Raw genomic sequence first — 10715 nt, 5'->3', positions numbered from 1 at the left:
ATCATGGTGCTTAGCTCTTAGTGTGCATGCCACTGTACATATACGCAAATGCAAGCAAAGATGGAATCCATGGCTTCCTGGTTCTCTCAGAACAATGAAGCAGAGCATAGAAATCATGGCCCTGTCAGAGCGAGGAGCCCTGGCCCCTTTGCAGCAAAGAGGAATTGCTGCAAAGGTCTTACAGAAATTGCGTCATGGGAATTGTATACGTAAGTCGAGGGCCTGTGGATGTACTTGCCAATTTAGCACAGATAGGCAGTCTTCTCAGAAAAGCTCTACCTCCCTAAATACTTACCAACGGCAGACACAACAGCTCCCTTCTGGTTTTAGATAGGATCTACATAACACCTTCTTAATGTGGTTGCAGCTAGAAAAGCATCCCTGAGGTGATCTCACCTCTGATTTTTAAGAGATGTCAGAGACGCCTGCATCAAGGTGTCAGTTTATCAGAGCTGACATTTCATCTGAAAGGTTGCCATTCATGTGTAGTGTTTGTCAGGAGCACAGAACAAGGACTAGGGCACACCTTATGCGCTATGGATGGAAAACAGAGCTACGGATAGAAGCTGGGGTCTAGAATTCTCTCTTGCCTCTGATTCCTAGGCCTTCTCTGGGGAAATCTGTTTCTTCTCCCACAAGATATGGTTGACACAGTGTGTTCTGTGCTCTTCCACCTTTAAAGTTTGTGTCTCTGAATCTGGGGGCTTCTTGGAGCTGGGGCAGAGCTAAACATCCTTAGAAATATATGGTCCAGAAACCACACTTCAGTATACCTCTGCAAGGGGGGGTCCTCATTGTCAAAGGATATCCACTGCCTCTCTACTTTTTCTTTTTCTTTTTTGTGCCCCTTCCAATGACTTTTCATTTTTAACAAGTAATCTGAAAGGAATTTGAGTGTCCAAAAAGCCTCTATAATAACCACTGAAGACTACTGCAGACCATAAAACTAGGACTTATCTGCTCCAGCTTGAATTAAATACCCAAACAGGTTCTCTTTATAGCCCTCCTCCAGAGGGCTCTTCATAGTCCAGCAAGTATGCCAAAAGGAAGGAAAAGGGAAGCGAAACCACAAGGAGGTCTCTCAGGGAGAGGTGCCGCTGGACAGAGATAAAAACAAGAGTGGTTGTGTCTCTGTGGATGGCATAGCCAAAAGTAAGGAGAAAGTAGGGCACTGAGCACTCTTTCCTGGCCTACTTATTTAAGCACCAGCCTGTAATCCCTCGCCTAAGGCTCTGATAGAAACCTTCATCCCAGGAAGCTCATGGATTTGTGCACAGCTCACCACCTGTGTTTCTGATAGCATCAGGGCGGAGGTGCCTGACAACATCAAAACACAAACCCTCCTTTCTCAAATTGCACAGCTCCCACAAGGCCTCAGTATCCATCCCTATGCACAGTAGATTGAGATGTGCATGTCAAAGACCTGATGTTCTGTCAACCGCAAGAACCATCATCCTCCTGTCTCAGGCAATATTTTCAAGAGGCAAACTCAAAGTTCAGTTTAGTCATGATCAGTCAGACTGGAGCAGAGGAGAGGTTTGTGTTAGAGTAGCAAGACAGGGCCAGGGGGTGTTTCCAAAGGAGTGGAGTTAAGCATATACCTATCTTGGCAGAGCCCATAGGTCTTCATTGAGGTCTCTTCTGGAGGACACTGCCAAGGCTCATGAACACAGAGGGCACAGGCAGAAGCCATCATGGCCAAGTATATATTTTCTAGATGGAATGCATTCTCATTCAGTCTAAAAAGTCAGATGACTACCTGAAAAGTGTCTGCTCTCGATGGGTGAAGTCTCTGGAGTTCTATGAATGTTTTAGCCCACTGGACTCCCCGGTACTTAAGCTGAGGCTGGCTTTCCTGTTGCTGTTAGTGTCTCCTCCCTAAACACTGAGTTAAATTTTGTCTAAACTATTATTGATGCAAACTTTCACCCATAGAGAGCAGACACTTGGACATTTTGAAGGCTAATTAGATAGGGCTACCATTAGTAGATATTAACATCTTTATAAAATAGGAAGGAGCCTACTGTAGTGGCACATGCTTTTAATCCTAGCCCTCAGGAGACAATCTCATCTCTGTGCATTCAAGACCAGTCTGGTCTACATATAAGACCCTATCTCTAACAATGTCCAGCAAATAGCAAGAGCAGACAGAGCACACTGCTCATTTCATGAGGGTGCAGCAAGAGGCTCTGTCTATGAACCATAACATGAGCCCTTACAAGTCACTGAATCCAGCAGCACCTTAATCTCAACCTCCCAGAACCATCAGAAATAAATGCTTGTTGTGCACGAGGCTACAGTATTTGCTGTAGCAAAATCAAGACAGTTGGTGACTCCCAGCAAAAGGACCTGCTGACAGAGCTGATAAAAGTGTACCTGGCAAGGACTTGAAAAGACAAGAGTAGTGGATTACGAATGCAGTTGTACTTAGCTGAGTGTGGTAGTGGAGATGCCTGCAATCTTAGTGCTGGGGAAGTAGGGGCAGGGTTTTAAAATTGTAGGGTCTAGGGACTGAGCTCAGGTCTTCATGTTTGCATGCCAAACACTTCGCTGACCAAGCCACCTCCCTAGCCTTGCGAATTTTTTGTTTAAGAATTAATTTAGTATTCCAAGCCAACAATGCTTCCTATGTTATCTGCCACACTGACCCAAAGAAGGCTGGACTGTGAACACTGATTCTCCCTGAAAAGGCCTTTCTGCACAGCTGTCTCAAAGGCCGTCAGCTCAAATTGGTCTTTTCCTGTCTCTCTAAGATGGCAGAGAGGTGAGAGGGAGGATGTCATTCTCTTAAAGTATGACAGGACCTGAAATGTGCTCACTATTTGGGAAAGGAATTCTGTGTATCTTCAGAGGCAACAAAGAATCCTAAAATGCTACAAAGTCTTTCCCAACCATCTCTGCCCTAATTTCATGCTTTCCTTGGGGGCAACTGTGTCCTGCAGCCAGATAGAGTGTGAAGAAAGGCTGGTACAGAATTCGAGCGAGCAGAAGTGAGCATCCACCTGTGGAGGTGGGTCCCAGGAAGGTTTGGCATTCTTTCTGGAGGACCTTCATGACAATCAGCCCAAAGCCTACTGTAAATCCTGTTACAGGGACCAGTCACCAAATCAGGCTGTGGTCTACGAAAAGGAAGGAATAGAGCAGCTGTGTGAGAAGTCATGTCTAAACCTAATCCCAAACATGACTATTTCAAGTGCTAGCAGGGAACGAGCCCAGCATCGGACCATTTCAATTAAAATAAAATGATGGGGGGGGGGTTTGAAGGGGAGGAGAGGAGAGGCAGGGAGGGGAGCAGAGAAAAATGTAGAGCTCAATAAAAATAAAAAAAATAATGGACGTAGACAAGGTGGGCAGAAGGTCAGAGAACACATAAAATGTAGATCCAAAAACTAAGATTCCCTCGTAGTTCTCACCTGGTAAGAAGCCTTGCAAATTGCTTTACATACCTTCACAATCTCTGAAAAAGCCCTGTACAGTAGCAAATATTCAGAGATTTTATGTCATTAAGAAACAATAAGAGGTAAGCCTGGAGAGATGGCTCACTGGTTGCTCTTCCAGCGGATCCATTTTCAATTCTCAAACCCCATGTGGTAGTTCACAACCTGTACCATCAATCTTAGGGGATCCAATGCCCTCTTCTGACCTCTTTGGGTAATGCACACCTATGGTCTACAAACAATATCTTATGTATATTTGTCAATATACATAAGATAAAATTAAAAGTAAAAAAGCAGTAAATGACCAATGAGATGACTCCTAGATAAAGCACTTGACAAGCAAGCCTGACGATCCTAGTCAGTTCCCAAATGCCATGTAAAGGGAGCAGGAGAGACTGACTCCACAAACTTGTCTTCTGACCTCCACAATAAGCTATATATGCCCCTCAACAATAACAGCAATAACAATAAAAATTTTTAATGAAATTTTATAAACTTTATAATTTTTTTAAAATGGCGTTTTAAAAGTAAGTCTGAAATATGTTTGAGAGTAATTTTATTAAAATACAGAAGCTTAAAAATGTTTTGGTGCTTTTCAGTGGGGGGGATGCCTCCTGTCTTCTGAAAAAATACTTATTTGTGGAGCCAATCCCATTCCTTCCCCAGCAGCCGTAGAAAGATGTACAGGTTACCACAGCTCCTGTGAACTCATGAATGCAACTACCACATCATGTCCAGGACACAGAGCTGGGAGGACCCTCTGCATCCTCCAGCTTCCGTATCATGTCTAGGACACAGTGCTGGGAGGATCCTCTGCATCCTCCAGCTTCCATATCATGTCCAGGACACAGAGCTGGGAGGACCCTCTGCATCCTCCAGCTTCCGTAGCATGTCCAGGACACAGTGCTGGGAGAACCCTCTGTATCCTCCAGATCCTATATTATGTCCAGGACACAGTGCTGGGAGGACCCTCTGCATCCTCCAGCTCCCGTTATCATGTCCAGGATGCAGTGCTGGGAGAACCACTATGCATCCTCCAACTCGCACGTTTTCCTGTCTCCTCTCCACAACATTCCCTTTGAGGTTCCAAGAAGGCGATAAAGTTTCTCATCCAGGGTGGAGCATCCAACAGTCACTTATTCTCAGTTCTTCAACCAGTTAGGAGGCTCTACATTCATCATTCACTACACAGACTGTTGTGATGAAGGCAGAGAGCAGCACTAATCTTGGGTATAAACATAAATATTTAGAAGGCAGTTTGATTCTGGGTCCATTTAGTAAAGCAATGGTAGTAGGTTTCCCCTGCTAATTCTCTTCTGATCAGGTTTGCAGTACCAGACATGAATTTCTTCCTGTGGGGCAGGCTCGAATATAAACAAAAGTAGTTGGCTATCCACAGTAACGGTCCTGCCACTATTTCTCCACATCTTGCCTGTCAGGTCGGTACTGTAGTTTACAGAGTTCACAGCTGGGTAAGGTGGTTGAGGATTTGTCTGCCAGTATCCTGCTTAGCATCTTCCGATACTCTGAAATCTAGTCATCAGGAAAGAGACTTCCATCTCAGTTCCAGTTTAATTTTCTGTATTCTGCCACCAAAGTATATAATATCTTTACCAACAGAGTCTTATCATTCACTTTTGGTGGGCAACCAAGACAATGGCAATATCATGTACTGTTTAGGGTCTTTGAGGCCTCCCCCAGCAACAACTCATAAGTAGGTATCCCACATCTAGCACTGGGGATTTTTATTGAATAACCTGTGGCTTCTGGGAGCAGCATTTTCCACTCATTAAGGTACCTTTATTCAAACTTTTAAATTATATTTTGAACTACCTTACCAAAAATATTAGGTTTTCCACAGGCGTTTTTATACATCCTTAGTTTGGTTAGCCTTTCCCAGGCCTGCTGTTGTCCAAGCCCCACCTCCATGCCACATAAACCTTCCACGTTCAGTTAAAATCTTTTCTGTAATGAAACCATTACGTTTCATGAAAGCAGAAACCCTAATATACAGAGTAAAAGAAGAAAGTGCTGACACACCACAGTGTCAAGTCTGAGCAGAAATGTCTCAGGCATCTCTGGTCCAATCGTGTGGCATAACAGCTCACATGAATCTGAGTAGTCCCTTTTTTTTTAATGGTGAAAAAGTGTATATTTAGAATTAGCCAGCTGGACTCAGTTTAGATGATCTCAGTTTTGTTGGCAGCATCCAGAGCATCATATCAGGAGCCGACAGAACAAATGCCTTCTTCTCTCCGTCAGCCCTTATGAGGGTATTGCCTTTGGCCACAGAAGTGTCCTAGAGTATTTTTACAGCCTGTTTGATCTGGTACTTGTTGGCCTTGACATCACAGTGAGCACAAGTGTATTGTCTTCTTCAGGGCTGAGTCAGTGATGGGGGGGGCGATTTATGATGGCACAGTGGGCAATTTTGTTACTCCTGGGCTTGCTCTTTCAAGCGTATTAGGCCTACCTCCTGAGCCTCAGGGTCTTGGGGCACCGGAAGGCGGGTGACATGGGTGTGGATATCTTTTAGCACTGCTTTCTTGGTTTTCAAGGCCCTCACTTTGGATTCGGCTTTGGGAGGGGCAGGGGCTTCCTTCATTGCTTTCGGCGCCACCTTGGCGAAAAGAGGAGTCTGAGTATTCCAAACTTATTACCATTGCCAAACTTTCACCACCCCCATATCTAGTAATGTGAACCTCACTGATGTTGTGACACATAGTTAAAGAAATTGTGACATGCATGAAGGGTCAGTTCCAGAAGGAAGTCTGAATCCAGCCCATGAAGAAAAGGGTTAGTCCAGGCGAGGGTGTGGTGTTCAAACAGGGCTTCAAGACTGAGCAGGAGACACGTGGCAAGGGCAGGGCAGCATCTCAGACACTGGATCTGGAAAGAGTGCCCAGTTCTCAGTGGAAGCCTACTAGCCAAGGCTGCATTAAATGGAACTGAATATAGGAGTCCCCCTCCACTGGGATGTATATCCTGTACACATTTCCTCCCCCTTTTAAGACCAGCTAGTTACTCCTGTAAATCTCAGCTATGATCTAGTTTACTTGCAAAGATTTCACTGAATCTGAGGAATGTTGACTTTATTGGGAAAGAATTGGCAGATAATCAAGGCTCCTGAGCAGGAAAATTGCATAGTAAGTTGGCACATTAGCTCATCACCATGGCTACAGTGTAAACAATAGATAGAAGGGGTCAGAACGGGGGCTGACCATCAGCTAGACTCCATCTTTAGCGTGCCACTGATTCACTTAATCCATAACTAGGTTCTGTCAATTCTACATGCTATGTACAAAAACACTCTTTTAGTACCTCCTGCACTGACACTATTCTAGCTCTCATATTCTCCCACAAATCTCTTCAATGACCTTATAATCCATCTTGTGCCGTGAATTTAGTCTTGGATCTCTCCAATCTAACTTTCACCTGGCCTCCAAAGAGGGGTCACCTTAAAACACAAGTCTACTTGGTTACTCACTTTGAATTCTACGGCTCTATTATTGTTCTTATGATGACTCCTACAATGTTCATCCTGTCCTCTATAGTTGGCAATGTCCGGGTTCTCCTTATGATGCTGAAGGAGTCATCGATACATGGCCTAAATTTACTACTAAAAACAAGGATACTCATCTGTGCAGCTCTTCAAATGTTAACCACTCCCAGCTCCCAGCTGAGGCATTCTGTGGGATTTGTCCCGAGGCTAAGGAAGCTGCCTCATCAAGGAATTGATTGGCGTGGCAATGTCAGGGCAAGGACCTCTTGCCTCACTTTAGGGTATAGCTAATGGGCTCTTGTCAATGACTAATCTACACTGTCAACTTCGTTAGGTTCAGAATTACCATGGAAACATACCTCTAGGGGTCTAGGAAAATGTTTTCAGAAAGGTTTAGGTGAGGAGGAAAGAGTCACCCTGAATAGGCTGGGTTTCTGGACTGAATAAAAAGGAGAACACAATTGAGCACCAGCACCCGTCTCTGTGTCCTGAGTGCTGATGCAATGTGGCCAGCTGCCTCATGTACCACCATCCTCACTCCCCAGTAAGTCAAACCGTGAAGCAAAATGAACCTGTCTTCCTTTAAGATGCTGTTGTCAGGCATTGTTCTCACAGCAACGAGATGCAGAATTAAAATAGCTCACCCAAACTCCAACCTCCTTGTGGAATCAGTTGAGACTTGTATTGCAATGGTATTATAATTCAACTCCTCTCTCTGCCTGGTCTTCTTCCCTTCCTCCCTCATAGGATTGTTCCAAAAAAGCACACCTTCAGAGACATCTTGTGTGTGAATTGGTTCTCAGAGTCTGTCTCTGAGAACTCTAAAGTACAGCATTCTCCTAGCCCCATAGTAATGCCATGATGCATCTTTGCATTAGTTCCCCAAGTCCACTAAGATCTCTCTAGGCCATTGTCCTTTGCATGAAATGCTGCTTCTACCTTAGGGACATTTTCTACTTCTCCCCATTATCCACTTTGTAGAGTTCATTTCTATGCATCCTTTGGGTCTCAGTTAAGATTTCCTTTCTTTGAGAAGTCATCCCAAATTCACAGAATCCTACTTGGTGTGGTCCTTACAACTACGGAATTAGAACAATTATGGCACACTGTACTTACAAACTCACCTATTAGGACAAAAAAAATGACTACCATGTCTGTCATTGCATCCCTATAGTACAGTCGAATGCCTAGAACACAAATAGGTAACAAAAAATATTTTCTAAACAAATGAAAAAGTAGGAAATGCCATTAAGTGTGGAATTAGCATTAACAGGATAAAAAAGAAGGGGGCACACACACACACACACACACACACATATATATATACATGTATATATGTGTGTGTGTGTATATGTATAGTATATGTATATATATACATATATGTGACAAGTTTAATTTTTGGTGACCGACTAAATAGATAAAATCCAGGATTATGCCTCTATTTCTGCATTTGTTAGCGATACATTATGACACTGTTGGCTTACAGAAATAGTTCTGAAGGAAGTTTGTTGAAAAAGATTGATAAAAACAGGTCACATCTGTGGTATTAAGCAAATATCCAAGCACAGATGTCCGCTGAGAAGGTTGGTTGGAATTGGGGCACAACAGGTTCTCACCCAGGAAGTCCGCTTGTCAAGTCATTTCTGACCAATAACACCCTGTACTCCATCATTAGACTCTCTGGGTATTTTACAAGTCAGCACATTAGTTGCCATGGATTTCTAGAACAAAATACCACAGACCAGATGACTTAGATAATACATGTTTAGTTTCTCTCAGTTCCAGAAACTGAAAGGCCAAAATCAAAGTGTCCATATCTGTGGCTCTCTCAGGCCACTCTCCTCAGCCTGCAGAAGGTCTCCTTCTCACTGTTCCTCTGCTCAGTCTCTTATCTGTATCCGTACCTATGTCTAAATTTGCTCTTCTGTAGTGACATCAAGTTGACAGGTTTAGGATGGACCTCAAGAACTGACTCTCACGTAACCACCTCTGTCTCCAAAGATAGCACCTGGGTCTCTAAATATAGTTACATTCTGAGATCATACTAACTAGTATGCAAACAGAAATCTAGGGAAGTCGTTCAGCTCTTAAAAATGATACATTGTTTCCTCTTCCCACATCCACTGCCCCACAGGCTGACCGCCTATGCCTCTCCACCAGAGAACCCATGTCTAGAAGAACCTTTCCCTCAAATTCCCAGAATTCAGAATCGCAAGTATTTTAGAACAGATGGGGGGGGGGGGGCTATTCTGCCTGGGTGGCAGTCAGGTGGTAGGAAGACCTGAAGGAGGATGAGCAAGAACTTATAGTCTCAATGGGAGAAAATAGTCTAAGTTGTACCTTCTCCTACCCCCTCCTCCAATTCAAGCCTAGAAACCACCACTTTGCTAATTTTTGTGGTGAAGTTTGGAGACAGTCAGACCGGGCTCTTGTGGAGGACAAAGGTGGCAATGCTAGAAGTTGAAGTAAGAAAGGTTGGCTAAGGTCATGTCCTAAAGAGATTCTTTCATTTGCTATAAATCACTCAGTGCTTTATCTAGAGATGAACACAGGGAATTAGAGGCCTCTGCAATCACTCATGCAGGAAACAAGGCAATTACTTGTAAGAGGTTGAAAGATTTGTGCAAGACATTAATAGCTATTAGGTGGGGGTGGGCAGCTGGGGTAAGGTTGGGGGAAAGAGAAAGGAATCAGAAAGGAGAGAAAAGAAAGCAAAAGACTTCCCCACTCAAATATAAATCAGGAATCCCTATCACCCTGGTGGATTCTGCTGAGCTGGCTTCTGCCTCCTTGATCAGGTAGATTTGCCTCCTCACAGACTTTCTCAGAATTGTCCAACACAGTAGCAGAGGCTGGGAGCCAAGGAAACTCTGGAAGTCAAGGGAGTGATCAGTTAACAGGAAGAATGTGTAACAAAAAAAAGTCCCCAACAATGCAGGTGTCATTTAGATCTGAGCAGGGCTTAGACTACCCACACTGAGGAAACAGCAGGGAGTCTCCTAAGAGCTGCAGTGTCCTGTCAGAAAGCAGAAGAAACTGATGATGGCAGAGGAAGAAGGTGGGTCACAGTACTTGGTCACTATCCACTTCACAATCTTAGAGCAAAAGTCAAAGTCTGAGGTTAGATGAAAACAACAACAACAACAACAACAACAACAACAACAAAACACTACACAGAGATTTTTCAGAGGTCTTCTTTGATCAAACCTTATTTTTTTCTTAACCCAAAATGAATCCACAGCCTCTCATTTCCCGTGGAAACAAAAGCAAAACCTCTTCTCCAAAAGAACATACTTTTGACTTAAATTTTGACGTCAAGGCATTTTCAAAATATATAAGTTGGATTAATCCAGCAGCATTTATAATCAAATGCCTTTTAGCAGCTGCTGCTCCTTCCTCAGCTGTCAAATAATTCAAAGACAACACAATGACATACAGTATCCAGACTCTCATGCTTTTTTTACTCTATTTCTTTTATTTTTATTTTTGCTGTTTGGTTTTTGGGGACAGGTTTTCTGTGTATCGTTGGCTGTTGTGAACTCACTCTGTAGACACCAACACTAATTTCAGAAAGCCCACAAACATATGGAAATTGAACAGTTCACACCTGAATCACCAATGGGTCTTCTTGGGCTAGAGAGATGGCTCCGTAATTAAGAGAGCTTGCTGTTCTTGAAGAGTTCGGTTCCCAACACCCACCTGAGACAACTTGTAACTCCATCTCCAAGGGATCTCTGGTACCACCTTCTGGCCCCCGTGGGCCCCTACACTCACAT

Source organism: Chionomys nivalis, chromosome 8 (assembly GCF_950005125.1).
Source record: "Chionomys nivalis chromosome 8, mChiNiv1.1, whole genome shotgun sequence".
Lineage (NCBI taxonomy): Eukaryota > Metazoa > Chordata > Mammalia > Rodentia > Cricetidae > Chionomys > Chionomys nivalis.
The sequence above is the reverse complement of the archived record's forward strand: the minus strand, read 5'-3'. Positions refer to the sequence as shown.